The sequence below is a fragment of the Panthera pardus genome, unplaced genomic scaffold, assembly GCF_024362965.1.
Source record: "Panthera pardus isolate Hobbes unplaced genomic scaffold, ASM2436296v1 HiC_scaffold_1, whole genome shotgun sequence".
In the NCBI taxonomy this organism is placed as follows: domain Eukaryota; kingdom Metazoa; phylum Chordata; class Mammalia; order Carnivora; family Felidae; genus Panthera; species Panthera pardus.
Window position 1 is genome coordinate 86,730,949 of NW_026526654.1, and position 20,794 is coordinate 86,751,742.

Here is a 20,794-nt window from a genome sequence, read left to right on the forward strand (position 1 = left end):
GAGGGATCGAGTCCCATATCAGGCTCCATGCTGACAGTGGAGCCTAAGATATTCCCTCCCTCCCTCCCTCCCTCCCTCTCTCTCTCTCTCTCTCTCTCTCTCTCTCTCTCTCTCTCTCTCCCCCCTCCCCTCCTGCCTCTCTCCCTCCCTCCCCCCTCCCTCTCTGTCTCCCTCCCCCTCCCTCTGCCCCTCTCCTCTGCTCATGCTCTCTCTCTCTCTCTCTCTCTAAAAAAAAAATTTTAGGGGGGTGCCTGGGTGGTTCAGTTAAGCGTCCGACTCTTGATTTTGGCTCAGGTCATTTTCTCATAGTTTAATGAGTTCTAGTCCCATGTCGGGCTCTGCACTGACAGCACAGAGCCTGCTTGAAATTCTCCGTTTCTCTCTGCCCCTCCCCTGCTTGCACTCTCTCTTTCTAAAATAAAAAAAAAAAAATTTAGTTAAAATTAGTTTTAGTTAAAATTATTTTTTAGTTAAAATACAGATACAGATACAGATGGAACTATAAGCTATGATCACAGACTGCACTGAGCAGGGAGAATTTGCTGAGTAAGATGAAGGGAAATTTAGAAGACAACTGAGGGGAATATTTAAGCAGTGGGAGCACAGTGGATCAGCCAGTGCGGTTGGATAAGATCTTCTAATTGGAACAGCTTTTTTTTTCTGATGTTTGTTTATTTTTGAGAGAGAGAGAGACAGACAGACAGACAGAGCACAAGTGGAGGAGGGCCAGAGAGAGAGGGAGACACAGAATCCAAAGCAGGCTCCAGGCTCTGAGTTGTCAGCACAGAGCCCAATGCGGGGCTGGAACTCACGACCTGTGGGACAGTGCCCTGAGCTGAAGTCGTACGCTTAACCGACTGAGCCACCCAGACCCCCCCCCCCCCAACCCCGAACAGCTTTTTTTCAAGTACCAGCAAAAACCAAAATTTTAAACGTACTATTTTCCGTTTCTGCTACTATTAAAACAGTATAATGCTCTGCTCTTTTCTATTATTTTAGGGTTACGTTGACTGTAGTAGCTTAGAACATGCTTTATAGAACATCTATTTTGGGTGTGTGTTCTGCATTCCCAAATAAACAGGCTAATAAATGAACTTTTAGCATACAGTTTATGTGTAACTTGAGGGCTTCCCTTCCTGAAATTGCTCAATTTCTGGAGCCCATTCTTACCCTGACATTGCTGATGTCATGACAATAGGTGCAAAGGAAAGTAACGTGTAATTTACCAGTTGGGAGATGGTGTGCAACCAGTGGTAAACCCACTTGTTTGCACAGTGGGCTCATCCCAGACAAACTTTCAAACTGACCTGTTAACCATGTGGAAGGACATGGAATCGACACAGTGGGAGAGTGCAGAGAGATTTTGAGAGTCCTTTTACCGTGTTTATTTTACTGTATGGAGTTTTTTTTTTTTTTAAGTCTCAAAAAGAAGAAAAATAAGCAGAAACACAATGAGAAAACGGCCTTGCTACACACGGTTTGGGTGTGAAGACTGATTTATTGCCATTAGAGTTCATTCTCTTTCCTGTTTACTTGATAGGCAGTCTCGAAGGGCTTCTTTCTTCAAAATAAGTAAGTGAGTGAGTCGGTATATTTGTGTAGAAATCCCTGTGGATAGCTGACACTTGTGCGTTCAGATTAAAAATCATGTTTAAAAATGTCCAATTTTAAGTGTATACTTCAGAAGTTTCCAGAGGAGATTACATAATTTTAATTTAAAATTATATTACAGCTTAGTGACCTCACATAGACTCACATGTTCATGATTTTATTTTAAAAACTTTAATTTTTAGAAAAATTGGTAAATCATGATGGTAAGAAATAATAGCCCTCGTAAGCGATTTCTACCATCTCGATTAAAATGGCAGTCACATTTTTTTCCGGTTACTTTTAAAGTAAGGCCAATAAGAGAAACTGATCATATGGGAGGCTTTATTTAGAAATCTGAGGTCTGCTTTCGACCTGTTCTTAACCTCACACCTGTTCAGAGGTTGGTTTAAAGAATGGCATAAACGTCTCTTTTTTTTAATGTGGGGAAAAAAAAAATACTGCCTGAAAACAATAGAAGTAGAGCCCCCGAGTGGTTGAAAGTTCATCATTCTGTCTCCAGAGACTTCAACCTCATTTATTTAATAAAAATCTTCATTCCTCCTATTTAGTTTTTTTTTCTTCTTCTTCCTGGGGAAGCAGTTCCATTTCCTCCCTTTTCTTACGCGCTACCTCTTTTGCAAGTGGAAAAACAGTTCCAGAAAGTGAAGGTATCAGCCAGGTATCACACTAGTTTGGAGTATTTGTTGTTGCTAAGCAAATGTTAGATTAAACAAAACAATATTTATTTTTTGCTTATCTGGAATACAAAGACCATGTGGTGCGTATCTAAAAAAAACCTAAGTAGTTAATTGCATGTTAAATTCCTTTCCTCTTTGGCTGCATAAACAACTGAGAAAATATTTACCTTCTGTGTCATGCTGGATTTATTTACGACTTTGTAACTAAAACACAGAAGTGTTATAAATTGAAACTTTAATCTCATGATTGACTCATTTTCTAAAAATTTATATGGTTTCAGTCTGTGGGACAGCTGCAACTCTAGATTTCACTGATTTAAAACACGGGGAAATTATAGGACTACCCGGGTTGTTTTTATAATAGAGCTCTTTGGGCCAAGTCACCGGCTTTCATTTCTGTCTTGGTTTTCACGAATAGAGCTATACTTTTTTTGTTTTTTTTGACCCCCTGCAAATTTACATGGGTTAGATATAATGAAATGAAAATCCAGGATATTAGGAGTTTTTCCTATACCAAGTAAACTGTATATTTTAAATGATGCACATGTGTCTTTTAGATTTTAGGCAGTTTACATTTCAGGAAGTGGCTTCTCTGGTGATTCTCTAAGTAAATTATGTTCTCATCCATGGCAAACATGAGCTGTGAGCAGGACGTGGGGACCTCACTACTATTCATGGAATGACAGTACCCAGAGGGGCTTGCTACAATGCCTTTTTACCTCTGTGCCTTGTGACCAACAGAGAAGCCAAGGGCAACATTAGTAAGGTAAGGAAGGCTCCCCTTGAGTGATATTAATTTTACGTTTTAATTATATTTTGAGTAGGAAGGAGTATATGCACATGCCTGAAAACCGTAAGATGTAAAAACGTGAAAGGGTCCATGTGTAACGTCCCTCCTGGGCTCCCGTCCCCCTGGCCCTCCGCCTCTGTCCATAGGGGTCCCTGGTGTTCCTGTTGTCTCTCACATACTGACCTGGAGTGGAAATTGCTTCTGTGAGATATAAAGATACATCGAATCCGCAGTCTCAGTGACGACCTTCCCTCACCGCGCCTCCTGCCCTGTCTCCCAGATGGGTGGACGCTAGCCTGGGCAGTTACAGTTCTCTTAACGAGTGTCCCCTTACCGACTTTCCCTCTCTCAAATCCACACAGCTATCTGGGAGATCTTTTCTAAACGCGCATTCGCTTATAACACCCCTTCCCTTAAAACCCCTCAGTGCCTTTCGCTGCTCTTGAGCCAGAGGCCGAAGACCTTTGCCGCCCACGGGTTCCTGTGGGGCCTGGTCAGCCCAGCCTTGTCCAGCTGAACACAGCCCCTCTTTGGCTTCGGGTTCTTGGCACTCACTTCCCTCTGCCTGGAGCACGTTCTCCTGTCTTCTCACTCTGCTCTGCTGGGAATGTCACTCCCCCCGAGCTCGCCGGTTCCTCTGTCGCCCACCCTCACAGAACCCAGTTCTTTCCCTGCGTGTCGGTCATCCCGGTTCCTGATTTCTCGAGGTCATTTGATTACTTTCTGTCTTCCCGAGGGGAGTGACGTTCACATAGCAGCAGGGCCCATTTCTGATCCGTTCATGATTCCTTCAGGTCACCTGTGCATGGTAGTGCCCGACAAATGTTAATAGAAGGTGTTTTGTTTTGTTACCGTCTTATTGAGGCGGAACTTACATGAGATACACAAATCTTAGTGCACAGCTCCAGGAAATCTTACATCGGTGTATACCTGTCTCATTGCTACCCGGGTCAAGATATACACCGTTTTCAGCACCTGCTTCTAGGAGGCCCCTGCAACCTGCCAGTCAGTATTCCTTCAACATACCTTCCCCACAAGGTAACCACCAGCTTTGCCTGTTTCGAACCTGAGCTAAGTACCACCGTGTGTTAGGTACTCTTTTGAGTGTAGCGTCTTCTATACGGCATCGTGCCTGCGAGATCCGTGCATCTTGTTGCGTGGTTTAGTGACCTATTCTTTTCCATCGCTTTGAAGTATTCCATTTTTAATATGCCGCAACGTACTAATGTGTTCCACTATTGACTGACATTTGAGTTACTTCCCTTCTGGGGTTATTGTGAATAAAGTTCCTGCGAATATTCACGTATATATCTTTTGATAGACGCAAGCATTCATGTCTGTTGAGTATGTAGCTGGGAGTAATTTGGGGGATACTTTAGCTTTACTGCAGCTCCCGCCAGACAGTTTTTCAAAATAATTCTGCGGGGTTTGCACACCAACAGGCAATGTTCGGATGCACCGTTTGTTCCACGTCCTGTCCAATACTTGATATTGTCAGTCCTTTTAATTTTAGCCACTTTGGGAGTACGGAGCCATATCACATTGTGGTTTTAATGTGTTCTTTTCTCATGACTAAGAACTCCGGGCACTTCTTCTTATGTTTATGGGCCGCTTGAATGTCCTCTTTGTGTAAGCATTTTGGCTCGGATGTGGATGAGTAGGAAGCCATCCGAAGGTTTCAGGTAGAGGTCAGATAGAATTTGGAGTATAAGAGCGGGAGAAGAGTCAAGAGTGATTGCGAGGGTTTTGGCCCAAGTGGCCAAAAGGAAAGCGTTACCTTTAACGTGGAGAGGAGACTGTGGGAAGGCTAGGTCCTTGGGGCAGTCAGGAAACCGGTTTTAGGAATACTAAGTATGAGATGCCACTAGTCAAACGAGAAGTTGTCACGTAGGCTGGTGGATATACAAGTCCAAAGTTCAGAGGAGCAGTCTGTGCTGGAGATAGGGATTTGCAGTTATCCACACATAGATTATATCAAAGCCAACGGACTGGGTGAGATCACCCTTAGGAGTGATGAGCCCTGGGCCATCATTTAAAGGGCTGGAAAATGAGGAAGGACCAACACAGAAAGAGAGAAACCAATGAGTTAGGAGGGAAATGTAAGAGCGCACTGTCCTGGAAACCAGTGGTCTCATTTGGAACGTATGGCGGTTGGATGGGGTAAGCTCAAAACCAGTCGCACTGAAGAGCCTGGGAGTTGATGAACGGGGAGTAGGAAATGTGACACGGGTTCACATTAGTTTGCAAACGGACGGGCAGCGTTTCTGTTTGTTTATTTGTTCCTGGGACTCTGCGTGGGGGCGGGGCCAGGACGCCCATTCACTTTGGTACTGAAGCTAAGAAGCTTTCCAAACTGTGGAGTTGTGTTATAGGGACAGAAGAGGGAAGATTAAGTAATTTACCCAAGATGTTCCAAGCAAGAGTAGTGTACGTGTTGCGTCGCTTTATGCGTATTTACTGTCGTGAAATAAATACCAGATGGAGCCAACACTTAAATAGAAAAAAATAAGCCCTTATCTGCCTCCTTTTAGCTCCTCTTATCTTCTCTTTCGTTTAGAGAAGGATAGTAGGTTAAAAAGAGATGGAAGAAATTACAAATGAAAATACAGATGAATGGATTTGACCACAAAAATTTTAATTTCTCTCAGGAAATATGAATAAAATTCACAGACAAGCATACTGGTTTTCAAAAATTGCAACACTTAATGACAAATGGTTTATATTGTTGCTGCATAAAGAGCGCATACAAATACAAATAAAAAACGGGCAGAACAACAACCACAACAAAATCCCAACACTCCCCCCAAAGGAAAATAGGCATAGAAGTCAGTCACAAAAGAAGACAATGCAAATAGTTAGTATAGATCTACAAAAAAATTGTTTGACTTTCTTGGTGCGCAAAAGTATGCAAATGGAAATAACAGCAAAATGACACGTTCACTTATCATATGACTCCACATTCTATTAAGAGACAACACTAGTGATTGTATTGATACACCGATGTAGATATTTTTATTTTTGTTTCTAGGAGGAGGAATGGGTTTGGCAGGAGGGATCAAGAACATGGAAGTCTACAAAAGCCACTAATGTAGCCCTGAGGAATTTATTCTGAAGATATACATAGAAAACCCAATAAAGCTGGACACCTGATAATTAGCACATCTACAAGAAATTGGAGTCCAACATTGGAGGAAAGGTTAAGCAAGCCGTATCGTACCCTGTGCTTGTCATTAGGCCTGCCCACTTAGCACTGTGCTATCTCTGACATGTGGTAGAATTGCACATCTTTGCTCTGTGCAATTAGTTGTGGCCACGTGACTTGATCTGGCCAAAGAAATCGAGCGGAAGTGATGGGGCTCATTGCTGGGCTGCAGCAGTTAAGAGCCACTGCGCACTTGTCCACATTTCCTCCCTGTTGGCCCAGCAACCAATGACCTTCCGGGTGGTGGAGACTCAGAAAGCCTGGGTGCCTAAGTGCTGCTGACGTGAGAGGAGTCCGCTCACCCGAGAGAGATGTGTCGTCTGCTCAAGGAACAGATCTTTGCTGTTGGAAGCCACTGAGACGGTAGGATTCATGTTACTGCCATCGTCACTTAGTATATCCTGACTCGTAGAGGCCACACGATGAAGTAATATACAGCCGTTAACGTTCACAAAGAATTCTTAATACCAGGTTAGTGAAAAGCATCTAATAAAATCATAGATAGTGTGATTTTTGTCTTTTGAAAACCGAAGGGAGCTTTCACATTAACAACTGTTTATCACAGTCACGGATTACGGGTGAGTGTCAATTTCCTTTTTGTATTTTTCCTTCCGATTTTTCTTTAAGGAGCACAGACTCCTTGTAAAGTTGGAAGGGCAGACACGCACACACACAGACACACATAGCTTCAGTTGGCTTCCAGTGACACAGGCGTTCATTCGGTTCTTTCTGTGCCATTGAAGACTAAACGCCATTGAAATGTCAGTGACCATATGGCCCTTCCTTTCCTCAGAGCCCAGCTGAGAGGAAGGAGCAGGGCCGAGCCTGGATTAGGTTCAGAAGAGAAGCTCCTTCTCCCCATGGCTTGAGTTCTGGATATAAAATTCACCACACCTGAGCCTGAATACTTTCCCTCCCTTCTTCGAGAGATCTTGGAGGTTGGGAATGCAGACTCTCTTGTCCCGGAAAAGGTACCTTCTAAAAGGGATGACTTTCGAGGTGATGCCCAGCATCTTCACAGCACCGAGCAGTTTTTCACTGCAGGGTACTGTGCGAAAGTACCATGGCAGAGAACGTAAAAGAGAAAGTGTGTTCTTCACCTGGACAAAAGTTACACGGACGTTAATAAATGAAAATGAATGGATTTCTTTGCAACCGAGTCCGTAATGTGATTCTCTTACTTTCCCAGATCACCTTGAAGTCCCAGGTGTCTTTACTAGGATTAAATTCAATCCTCGATAAAATGTAGTTTAGTCTTGGCTCATTCTTGTTCGTCTTCTTCCACGGGCCTTTCTTGCTGCGTGCCAGGCACAATGTGTTGATCCTACGTGCAGAGCAGACGGTAGGCTGGACTCCTATCTACGTGCCAAACTGAGGCCTCCCCCGCGCCTGCCCCTTGTATTTTCCCAGGCTCCGTCTGGTATTCACCCTTTCTCTTCTTGCTCTGAGACTGTGCCCCAGAACCCTAACTCCTATCCCTAGCTCTTGTTCAAGGTTCCGAACCCAGTTTTCGATATTGTAGAAGAACTACAGTTAACTATGGATGCGTATGTCTTGTCCATTTGACTATTGTAGCCTTAAAATAAATCCCTAAGGGTGAAATTGCATAGCCAGAAGATACGTGTAGAGTTTATGTTCTGGTACACGTCGCAAAGTTAAAATCCAGATGGCTTTTCCTTGATGACCCCAGTTATGGATTTGATTTTAGTTTTTGCCAATCTGATAGACCACACATACTTTAATTTATTTCTGCTTGCAATTCTTTTACTGCCGGTGAAACCAACAGCTTCCCCTGTGGTGTCTTACCATCCAGTAGGAATTGAATTTTGTCTATTTTTGTCATTTTCCCATCTTTACGTTCATCTTTTTGTTACTCGTTTTCATAGGGTCGTCAGCCTTTTAGTCTTTTTGTCACAATTTTGTCCTCCCATTTTGTTATTTATCTTTCAGCTTCTTTTATGATTTTTTTTAACACTTAGAAGGTTTTATGTTTGTTACTTAGCTTGATGGCAATAAATGTTGTTTTGAGTTAAATCTTTTAGACTTTTCTTTCAGTTTTTTGTCAGCCTTCAAGAGAGCTTTCTGGCCTAACTGCATTCAACTTTCTGTCCACGTTTTCTTCTCGTACTCTTGTGGTTTTATTTTTCATGTTTCAATCTTTGACTGTTTAAGTTTGTGGCAGTGTTAAGGGATGAGATTGGAACCGGCTTTCGTTTCTCTAGTTGGTTTTTGAATAACCCGTTTTTCCCTACTGACTTGAAAAGATGCCCTCTGTGAGATGCGAAGTTTTCCTGCACGACAAGGTTTGTTTCTAGGCTTTCCATTTCAGGGGTTCTTGCCCAGACTGGATAATCATTTGTGGAAGTTTGGGTGTTTGTTGTTGGTTGTTTATTAATAGAGATGCCTTTGTTCCTCTATTTACGTCATCTACCTATTCCCGTCACCGTGTTGCACATTTCTAACATTCTTACTGGAAGTCCCTCCTGTATCTTATTACATGAATTCCTGTTTTAAGATTTTTTTTCTGTTGTGAATGGATATTATATATCCCCCAGCACCTTTTTCCAGCTAGTCTCCATTGGTACATAGAAGTTATTTATTTTCGTTTTTTACTTTTGTGGCTGACAGTCTTGATGAACAACTGACTGTTTTCAATACTTATTTACCAGGTTTTAGGGATTTTCCAGATATGTTTCTATATATGTTTATCTATTTATCTACATCTATATAGACATAGACAGATATACATATAGATACATATTTATATAGATACATATCCCACAGCACATGTAAGTAATATTTTTGCCGCCCCTTTCCAATTTTTATGCGTCCGTGTGTCCTTGACTGGTGCGGTGGCTGAACTTTCAAAATAATGCTGAATAATAATAGGGAAGTTGAGCATACTTGTTTGGTTTATGGTTTTAACGAAACGTTTTAGGTTTCACCTGTGATTTGAAAGAGGCCAGAGCGTGTGAGGGTCAGAGAAAAGAATACGCCAGGATAGTCACATCTTCAGATTACAAAGGTAGGAGTGAGAAGGTTCCGTGAGGAAGTAGGAGGTCCGCAGCTGAGGTTCTGTGTAGGGGAAGGAGTCTGAGTGAAGGCGTCTCCCCCGTGGAGGGCCAGGTTGACTCTGCCTGGGAGACGGTGCAGGAATAAGGTGGGTGCGAGGCTTCGGGATCAGATGGCCTAGAGCCAGTGTTAAGCATCAGATCTTCATCTGTAAGATGGTGATATCGAACCCACTATGGTTATCGTAAGAGTGAGAGAATATTTGTCAAAAGCACTTAGCCCAATGCCCGGCACATAGTAAATGCAAAACAGATGTTAAACATTATTTGTATTGTGAATGTAGTAAGTGATCACTGAAAGGGGACGTTTTTTTTAAATTTGGATGTAGTTGACACAGAATGTTACGTTAGTTTCGGGTGTGCGACAACACAGTGATTCGACGCGTTTGTACGTGACCCTGTCCTCATCACAAGTGTAGCTCCTGTCACCATACGACACTACGACAGTACCATCGACTGCGTTCCTTCGTTGGCTTTTTTATTCAAAAGGAGGGACTTAAATGATCAAAAATGTCATTTGAGGAAGAAAATCACATCACTTGCACGTAGGATGGGTAACAGATGAAAATAGATGGGAATCTCGTGTGTGGGCCACCTTCTTTTGTCGGTGACTTTTGAGGGTGATCCCTGTTCCCGAAAGACAGCCGGAGGCCCCCCGAGGTAAGGCGCGGCTGGTTGCTTGAGTAGCGCTACGGTGGCTTTGCGCCCTTCTAGCTGCTCTCCGTGCCCATATGTGGTTATTGACGTGTGAGAATAGCTTATCTTGGTGTCTTTTCCACCTCTTTATATATTTAATAATGACAGAAGCGAGGACCCAGCTCGTTGCTCGCTTTAATATGCCTTATTTTCAGATCCTTAACTTACTGATGGTGTAGTCATTCTTCTCACACGTGTATGTTTTTATGTGTCTCGGGGAGGCTTTGAAATACTTGCTGATTTATGGAGAGTGAAAACTCAACCAAACTTTCTCGGCACACTTAGGAAAACTCAGACTCTTAAAAGCTAAAATCAAACAATATTTGAGATGATTTATACAATTTCAGCAATAACTTTTTTCCACTTAAGCCCAAGTACAGTCTAAACAACCTTCCCCACTGCTAAGTCCTTTAAACGAGAGCAGTGGAGGTCTATAAATCAAATGGTAGTTTACATTTGTTTCACAACCACTTTTTGCAACCTGTTTTCCCTCTTAAAACTTAGTATATTCTCCAAAATGTTCAGCCAGTCCTATATTGAGATTAAATTAAAGTGAACAAAGAAATGTACAAAAAGATTTTGGAGAATAATAGATGGCCACAGTTTAGAAAAGCACAGTATTGAAAATGAGTAGAGTAATGCTGGACGCTGCCGAGCTGGCTCGTTCTAAATAAGAGAATTCAGCCGTGAGCGGGTTTGTCTCCATCGTGAGGAATCAGCACAGTCACCGTGGTGGAGTTATCTCAGATTAGTCTGCTGGCACCGATCCTAAGAATCCACAGGGCACTTTAATCCTAATTATGTTTAATAACCTCTTATCTTGAATTAAAACTTCATAATATTCATTCCACATATTCGTGAGTGGCAAACAGAGTTCTCATGTGCCCTCCAGCCAGCTTCCCCAGGGACGGTATCCCCCATAACCAGAGTGCACACGGTTGGATCCAAGAAACGAGTACCGACACCGTGCTGTTTGTTCCGTGTCGTGAATTACTTCGACACCCTGTATTTGCTCGTGATGAGTACCTCTGAAGCTTATTGTCTTTTCTTTCTCTGAGAGTGGTTAGCTAAAAGCAGTTCATAATTTTAATCTACAGCCTACGACTCCTTTTGTTCTGTGTAGATGATAAGCAGAGTTCACGAGCTCCGTGAACACCGGACCGATAGAAGCAGAATCGGTAGAGACTGGCACATCATTTGAGAGCCTGCGTCCTGATTATACGTAATGTTAGAAAACACATCAAAGTGCTAAATGCAGAGAGGCACAGAGGTGATTTATCTCTTCATAAACTACTTCCCTGCAGGTAAAATCTAGCATATGCTGTGAAAGCACCCATCTTAAGCTTTCTCATCTGCTGGCGTATCCTTGGCTTCTCTCTCTACTTAGAGTAGGGCTGGTTTCCTTACCTGCGTCCTTGAACCGTTAACGTATTGACTTTCAAGTATTTTGACCAAGCCCACAGGAAGGAATGCATTGTATTATGATGATGATACAAATATACGTATGTACATTTAGGGGTGTGTGTGTGTAAAAGTGAAGCAAAGTACCACGGACTAAAAGTTATCCTAACTATGTGCATGGTGGTCCAGTATTTTCTGTTCTGCATTTTCACTTTTTAAATGCTGGTCACAACCTACTCTGTTGGTTTCACAAACCACTAGTAGATAAGGGCCCCACAGTTTGAGAAACACCACGTTCATTTATCTCCCCCCCCCCCTTTTTTGCCTCTTCTACCCTCCTTTTCCAAATCAACCATAAAACCTTTCTTAGAAACAGAGATTTTGCAACTAAATTACTGAGAAATAAAACTACAGCTCCTATTTAATCCCAACAGTATCACCTCTCCTCACGGGGGTTAATTCATTTGACAGACATCGTCTTTGGGGAAGAAGAGTATGTATAAATAAGCTAGTGTGAAAAATGATGCATTGTGATGCTGTGAGAACTCTGTTACAGACACAGAGGTGTTTAATCGTGCCTCCTGGTGTCAGAAATGGCATTTTATCTCTGCTTAGTTCACTCCAAGTCAGGTTTTACCTCAGGTTAAGGCAGTGTAGCGGGGAGGGAGAGGGGGACAGGGGAGGTATGATGGGGACAGAGGATGGTGAGGGAATATGCTTGTCTCGGGTTGCCTGACGACAGGCATGGGAGGTATGGGAGCAGGGGCTGGGGGCTGGGTGTTGAAAATGAAACTAAGATCAAACACTAAGGAGTCCTGTGTGTCTGCACAGAGGCTTATACATGATCCTGGAGGGAAAGGGGAGACCCTGGAGGTTTGAAGTTTGTCAGCAGAGTAGTGGCACAGGCAGGGATCAGCTATAGGGGAGAGTGAAGGTTTCAGTATCGAGCATGGGTTGGAGGGCAGAAACATTGAAGCAAGCAGGGGTAATAATAGATGCGAACAAATACAAAAAACATCGTGGATTTTACCAGATAAGATACTGAAAAACATGCATTTTTATTTGTAAAAATGATCTCCTTGATCGTTTCGCTAACATTTCACTCTCTCCTGCCTCAGCAGTGCATTCACAGATCTTTTCATTAATATCTTTTACCCAGCATTTTAGTTGTTTCATTTGGGACTGTTACTTGAAGTATCAAACTGAAGCCCCTCTGTCCGTCTTCTCCCTTCCTTCCTTCCTTCAGTTATTCCTATTCAGTGTTTGCTCTGTGTTCCATTCTGGGAGATTACCTTGCAGTTTTTTTTCCTTGCTACCTTTTTCACTACTGTTAGTTTAGTTTTAGCTTTGTTTTTTGCTTTTCACAATTATGGTTTTATTGCCAGTAAATGCTGCTGCTTTTTCATAGCACCTTGATCTTGTTTAACGAATGTGATTCTTTTTGTCAGTGTGTGTATATGTGTATGTACACACACACGCACATAGGTCCTGCCTTAAAGGTCTTACAGTCTAGGCAGAAGATGATAAAGGTCTAAATCCAGGCATTGATGTTAGGCATCTGCATCAGGGAAGAAATTCAAGAAATCTATTGAGCTACAAATTTTCAGGACCTGAGGGTACATCGAAGGTAACTGGAGATGAGGAATCACAAGGCAGAGCTGATCCTCAACCAGAACAAAAGCATCTAGGAAAACCCCACAGTTCACAGTCAGTGCTGAAAGTCTGAAAGCTTTCTCCTAAGACAGGAACAGGACAGTATTGGCTGCCATCACCACTTCTATTGAATATTATACTAGAGGTTTTGGCCAGAGCAGTTAGGCAAGAAGAAGGAATAAAAGAAAGGCATTCAGGCTGGAAAGGAGGAAATAAAATTACTTCTGTTGCAAATGACATGAGCTTGTATGTAGAAAATCCCAAGGAATCCATAAAAAACTATTCGAGCGAATAAACAGCTTCAACAAGGTTGCAGGATAGAAGAGTAATAATGAAACTCAACTGTATTTCTATACTCTAGCAACAGACAGTCCAAAATTAAATGAAGAAAATAATTCCATTTGTAATAGCATCAAAAAGAATAAAGAACTCAGGAATGAACTTAGCAAAAATGTTCAACATTTGTGTACTGCAAACTGTAAAACATTATTGAAAGAAGTTAAAGAAGCCCAAAAGAAATGGAAAGACGTCTCCCATTCATGCACTGGAAGACTCGTCAAGAAGGCAGTAATCCCCAAATTGATCTACAGACTGAAAACAATCGTGAAATCTCAACTGCCTCTTTTTTTGGGGGGAGGGGGGGCACCAAGACTGAAAGCTGGTAAAAAAAAAAAAAAAAAATCATACTGAAATGCAGAGGATCCAGAAGAGCCAAAACGATCTTGAAAAAGAAAAGTCAGAGGGCTCACCCTTCCCAGTTTCCAAACTTGCTACAAAATCTGCAGTTATCAAGGCTGTAGAATTCCAGGAGTGACCTCGCCCGACCGGCCGCGTAAGAGACAAATCTCGGCAATTAGATAGCTGCCCACAGACACAAACGGACCTGGGAAAGGCTTGGAGTCCACTTAAGAATGTTTGGCAACGCAGTGGAACAAAAGAGCCCTGAGAAGAATCGCCTCCGAAGAGAAGGAAGACGGCTTGGCTTTGCGGGCATCGCTCAGCGCCCGCAGGGAGCTCCCCAGCCACACCCGAGAAGCAAGAGCTGCGTGAACGGCCCGCTTCCTCCGCCTCGAGGGGCACCACACGAGGGTCACGCGTCAGGTGCGCCCCACCTACGCTGGCAAAACCGAGGCGTGTGGAAACAGCAAGGCCCGAGGAAGGACAACGGGCTACCGACAGCAGCCAGGCGGTCGGAGCGATGGTGGGTAACCGTGACCTGCCCTGCAGACAGATCCAGCATATTCTGCCGCCAAGACAGGGCCCAGACGTGGGTCCCCTGCAGATGTCCCCAGCGTTTGCCCCACGGGTGTTCGTGTCTGTGGACACCAGCCGCCCGAATCTCGCCGCTCCCTTCCCTCCCTGACTGGAGCCCTAGAGCTCCACCAGCCTGGGCCTCGGAGGCTACGTGAGGGCAGCACGCCCGCCCCGACCCTCGCCGCCGACCTCCACGGCTGTGTGCGGCACTCGTCGCCAGCCTCCGCTGTGCGCACCTGCCTGGGGTGAGACATGCAGGCCTCCGCAGCTACCGCGGGCCTAGACCGGGCCCTGTCTTTTGTCACCGGCCGTGCTCCGATCATGCTCACAGGCTGAGCACCGATCGTGCTCACCTGCAGGTCGCCGCCCATGCAGGGCCGCCAGCTGCGTGCCCGTGGCCCCCGTGACCAGTTTCCACTGCGGTGCACGTGCCCGGGGAGAGACCGCCCGGCCGGGGGCAGCATGCCAGCGGCCAGGGCCCCCACAGCTGCCCGTGAGCCCAGAGCCGGCCCCGACCCTTCTGCCTGCCCTGCCGCCTGCTGCTGCACGTGTCCGCGTCCGGCCCTCGCGACCACACTGGCACCTGCGGCTGCTCCCTGTGACCGAGAGTTCACGCCACCGGGTCGGGCCACCACTGCCGCCGGCTTTGGTGCCTAGCCAGTGTGGATCTGGAAGCACCACTGAGGACCCTGAGGGCCCCCGCAGCCGCCTCAGACCCTCCCGCCTCCCACCCTGCCACACCTGGTGGACCGCCTCAGTCAGGACTGGCGCCTCTCCAAAGTGACCTCCGCCCTGGGGAGGGGGAGCCCTCCCCCCAGCCTGCCCACCGGCACACCCACAGCCGTTGCGGCCGGGCCTCTCAGCCGGCTGCACCAGGGGCTGGCCCCTCTTGCCAGCGTGCCCACAGCAGCTGTGGCCGGGGCTCTGAGCCAGCCTTGCTGGGGGCCAGCCCGGCCCGCCAGTGCTCCTTCCGTAACCAAGGCCTGTCGTTGCCAACAGATGGGCTGGGGTAGAACCGGAACAAATAATCCTTTTAATTTGTACGAAACCACAAAAGACCCTGGATGGCCAGAGCAGTCTTGAGAAAGAAGAACAGAGCTAGAGGTATCAGCTTCCAGATTTCAAGCTACAAAACCATGGCGATCAAACGGTTGGTACTGGTACCGAAAACAGACACAAAGATCAGTGGATCAGAACACATAGCATATATGGCCATGTAACTATGATGAAAAAAGAATACACAATGGGAAAAAGACAGTCTTCAGTAAATGGCGTTGGAAAAACTGGACCACTGTTTTTTTAAGTTTATTTATTTATTTTGAGAGAGAAAGAGAGAGTGTGTTCATGGGGCAGAGAGAGCAGGAGAGAGAGAATCCCAAGTAGGCTTCGTGCTGTCAGTGCAGAACCCTACATGCGGCTCGATCTCACAAAGCGAGAGATCATGACCTGAGCTAAAATGAAGAGTCGGCTGCTTAACCCTGAGCCATCCAGGCGCCCCTGGACCACTTTCTTATACACACAAATGAACTGAACATGGATCGAAGGCCTAAATGTAAGACCTAAAACTCCTAAAGGAAAACATACACCCGAAGCTCTTGGACATCACCCTTAGCAATATTTGTCTGGATTTGTTTCCTCAAGCAAGGGAAACAAATGCAAGAATAAACCATCGGGACCACATCAAGTTGGAAAGTTTTTGCACCGCAAAGGAGACCATCAACAGAATGAAGTCAACCTGCTGAATGGGAGAAGACATTCGCAAATGATGTATCTGATAAGCAGTTAATCTCCAGAATATATAAAGAATTTATGTATATCTCAACACCAAAAAAGCAAATAATCCAATTAAAAATGGGCAGAGGAGGACCTGAATAGACATTGTTCCAAAGAAGACATGCGAATGCCAACAAACCCATGAAAAGATGCTCACTATCGCTCATCATCAGGGAAATGCAAATCGAACCCACAAGAAGATACCACCTCCTACCAGTCAGAATGGCTAGTGTCAAAGAAACAGTAACAAGTGTTGGTGAGGATGTGGAGAAGAGGGAGCTCTCGTGCACTTCTGGTGGGAACGTAAGTTGGTACAGCCCCTGTGGAAAACAACCAACCAACCAAGCAAACCAACAAACAAAAGGAAACAGACTCATAAATACAGAGATCAAAGCCAGTGGTTTCCAGAAGGGTGAGGGACGGGAGGAATGAGTGAGATAGATGATACAAACTTCCAGTCATAAAGTAAGTCAAGGGGATGAAAAATACAGCATAGGGAATATAGGCAATAATGTTACAATTTTTTACGGTGACAGATGAGAACTATACGTAGCTTGGTGAAGATTCTGTAATTGAATCCCTATATTGCAAACCTGAGGTTAATATGATATCGCATGTCAACTTTAGTTCAATTAAAAATAAAGAATATCAATCCTTCTCACTCTTCAAAGAAACAGAAGAGGAGGGAACACTTCCAAACTCTAGACTCTTTAAGGCCAGCATTACCCTGACAACAAAACCAGACAAGGACACCACAAGGAAAGAAGATTACACGCCATTATGCCTGATGAACATTGATGCAAAAGTCCTCAGTAAAATAACATTAATAGTAATAATAATTCAGCAAACTGAATTCAACAGTACATTCAAAGGATCATAACACCATAGTCAAATGGGATTTATTCCAGGATGCAAGCATGGTTTGACATCCTCAAATCAAGTAGTGTAACAAATCACATTAACAAGAGGAAGGATAAAAATCATGTGATTATTTCAACAGATGCAGAAAAAGCATTTCACGAAATTCAATATCCTTTGATGGTAAGAACTCTCAATAAATTGAGTATAGAGGAGTATAGAGGGAATGTAGCTCAACATAATAAAAGCCATGTATGACAAACCCACAGCTAATGTCATACTTGATGAAAAACTAAAAACTTTTTCTCTAAGCTCAGGAACAAGATAAGATACCCCACTCCCATCACATTTATTCAACATACTAGAAGTCCTCACCAGTCTTTAGACTACAAAAAGTTAGACTGATCAATGACTTCAGTAAAGTTGCAGGATACAAAATCAATATACAAAAATCTATTACATTTCTATATACTAATAGTGAACTAAAAGAAATTAATAAAATAATCCCATTTCTAAGTGCATCAAAAAGAATAAAATACCTAGGAATAAGTTTAACCAAGGAGGTGAAAGATTTATATACTGAAAACTACAAAACCTTGATGAATGGAATTGAAGAAGGCACAAAAAAAAAAAGGAAAAGATACACCATATTAATGGATTAGAAGAATTAATATCATTAACATGTCTATAAATACCCAAGGCCATGTACAGATTTAATGCAATTCCTGTGAAAATTCCAATGGCCCAAATAGTCAAAGTTCTTCCTGAGAAAGAACAAAGCCAGAGGCATCACATGTCTTGATTTAAAACTATACTACAAAGCTGTAGTCATCAGGGCACCTGTGTGGCTTGGTTGATTGAGTGTCCAACTCTTGATTTTGGCTCAGGTCTTGATCTCACGGTGAGAACAAGCCCCGTGTCGGGCTTCGTGCTGAGCATGGACGATGTTTAAGTTTCTCTCTCTCCCTCTGCCTCTCCTCTGCTCACAGTCGCTCTTTCTCTTTCTCTAAACAAGCAACCAAAAAAGCTGTAGTAATCAGAACAGTATGGTACAGGCATAACAGCAAACACATAGACCAACGGAACAGAATTGATCCCAGAAATAAACCTCCACATATATGGTCAACAAATATTTGACAAGGGAGTCAATAATGAGGAAAGAATACGTGATATTGGAAAGGCTGGATAACCACATGCAGAAGAGTTAAATTGGACTGTCCTCTTAGAGCACTCACAGAAATTAACCTGAAATGGGTTAAAGACGTAAACGTCGGAACTGAAATCATAAAACTCCTAGAAGAAAACAGGATAAAGCTCCTTGACACTGGTCTTGGCAACAATTTTTTTATTTGACACCAAAAGCGCAAACAACAAAAGCAAAAAGTAGTAAGTGAGACTACATTAATCTAAAAAGCTTCTGCACCGTGAGGAGACCATCAACAAAATGAAAAGGTAACCTACAGAATGGGAGAAAATATTTGTAAATCATATATCTGATAAGGGGTTAATATCCAACATATATAAAGAACTCCTATAACTCAATAGAAAGACCATGTTATTAAAAGATGGGCAGAGGATCTTGGGGTGCCGGGGTGGCTCAGTCGGTTGGGTGTCCGACTTCGGCTCGGGTCATGATCTCACAGTTCATGGCTTCGAGCCCTGCATCGGGCTCTGTGCTGAAGGCTCAGAGCCTGGAGCCCACTTCAGATTGTCTCCCTCTCTCTCTGCCCTTTCCCAGCTCGCACTCTGTCTCTCTCTCTGTCTCTCAAAAATAAATAAACATTAAAAAAAATTTTTTTTTCATAAATAAAAGATGGGCAGAGGATCTGAATAGACTTTTTTCAAAGAAGACATACAAATGGCCCACAGGTACATGAAAAGTTGTTTGGTATCAGTAATTATCAGGGAAACACAAATCAAAACCACAATGAGATATCACCTCACACCTGTCAGAGTGGCTATCAACCAAAAGACAAGAGACAACAAATGCCCAACATCATCGGTCCTTAGGAAAATGCAAATCAAAACCACAGTGAGATACCCTTTACTCACACTGTGATGGATATAATAAAGGAGATAGGCAATGATAAGTATTACCAAGGATGTAGAGACATTGGGACTTTGCACACTTCTGGTGGGAATATAAAACGGTACGACACTTTGGAGAACAGTTTGGCCGTTCCCGAAAGAGTTAAGCAGAGTTACCATGTAACTGAGCAATGCCACTTTTAGTTATACACTCAGTAGTGCTGGAAACACGTCCACACAAAAATTTGTAGGCAGATATTAACAGCAGCATTATTCATGATAGTTACAAGTGGAAACAACCCAGGTGTCCTTTAGTTGACATTTGCGTGAATGGATAAACAAGAATTGTATATCCATACCGTGAAATATCCGGCCATAAAAAGGAATTAAGCACTGACGCATGCTACAACATGAATAACTTTAAAAAAAAAGTTTATTTATTTATTTTGAGAGAGACAGAGAACGCGCAGGTGAGGGGCAGAGAGACAGAGAGAGAGAATCCCAAGCAGCTCCAGAGCCTGACGTGGGGCTCGACCTTATGAACCGTGAGATCGTGACGTGAGCCAAAGTCAAGAGTCGGAGGCTCAACCGACAGCCACCTAGGCGCTCCCCCACATGAATAACTCTTGAAAACATTATGCCACGTGAAGAAGCCAAGCACAAACACTATCTATTGTATGATTCCATATATACGAAGTGTCCAGAATAACCACGTCCATAGGTACAGAAAGTAGGTTGATGGGGCGCATGGCTGGCTCAGTTGGTGGAGTAGCTTTTGATCTCAAGGTTGTTAAGTTCGAACCCCCATGTTGGGTGTAGAGATTACTTAAAAATAAAATCTTAAAAAAAAAAAGTAGATTGGTGGTCGTCAGGGGCTCGGGGGGAGGAGAGAAATGCAGAGTGACTGCTGATGGGTAAGGGGTTTCTCTTGGGGGTGATAAAAATATTCTGGAATTAGTGGTGATAGTTGCACAGCTTTGAATATACTGAAGATCACTGGACTGTACAGTTCAAAAGAATGAATTTTATGGTGTGTGAATTTTACCTGAATTTTTAAAAAAAAATTTTTTTTAATGTTTATTCATTTTTGAGACAGAGACAGAGCATGAACAGGGGAGGGTCAGAGAGAGAGGGAGACACAGAATCTGAAGCAGGCTCCAGGCTCCGAGCTGTCAGCACACAGCCCGACGTGGGGCTCGAACTCACAGGCTGTGAGATCATGACCTGAGCTGAAGTCGGAGGCTCAATCGACTGAGCCACTCGGGCGCCCCAATATATTTATATTTTTAATAGTTTTAACCCAGTTTACATATTTCTAAGCAATAGCCCTGGGGTCTTTTAGCATCTGAATTAGAGGGTAGATAGGAATAAATCAGACAGTCAACTTATTTGTATGTTTTAATCTATATGTTTGTTTTTGTTTTTTTTTTTAATTTTTTTTAAATGTTTTTATTTATTTTTGAGACAGAGAGAGAGCATGAATGGGGGAGGGGCAGAGAGAGAGGGAGACACAGAATCTGAAACAGGCTCCAGGCTCCGAGCTGTCAGCACAGAGCCCAACGTGCGGCTCGAACTCACGGACCGCAAGATCATGACCCGAGCCGAAGTCGGACGCCCAACCGACTGAGCCACCCAGGCGCCCCAAATTTTACCTGAATTTTTAAGAGAAGAGTGGGTGTTGGCATCATGCAGCCTTGGAGCAGGGAAGGGCTGCGAAGGTCACACCAGATGGGTTCTAGTCCTTTCAGGGAAGGAGGAGACTGAACTGGCCAGCTTGCCT

At 43.7% G+C, this 20,794-nt stretch overlaps 1 protein-coding gene across 4 annotated transcripts in view; it reads left to right on the plus strand.

Annotated features, from left to right (window-relative positions):
• The window catches only part of MIPEP (mitochondrial intermediate peptidase), a 162,744-nt gene that overhangs the window by 99,136 nt on the left and 42,814 nt on the right, over positions 1-20,794 (plus strand). The window contains exon 17 of one of the 4 annotated variants that reach the window (XR_002079609.2): positions 6,107-6,643. The exons of the other annotated variants lie outside the window; for them this stretch is intronic. The gene's annotated coding sequence lies outside the window, so the exon portion shown is untranslated. The remainder of the gene's footprint in view (positions 1-6,106; positions 6,644-20,794) is intronic. 4 annotated transcript variants of the gene reach the window in all.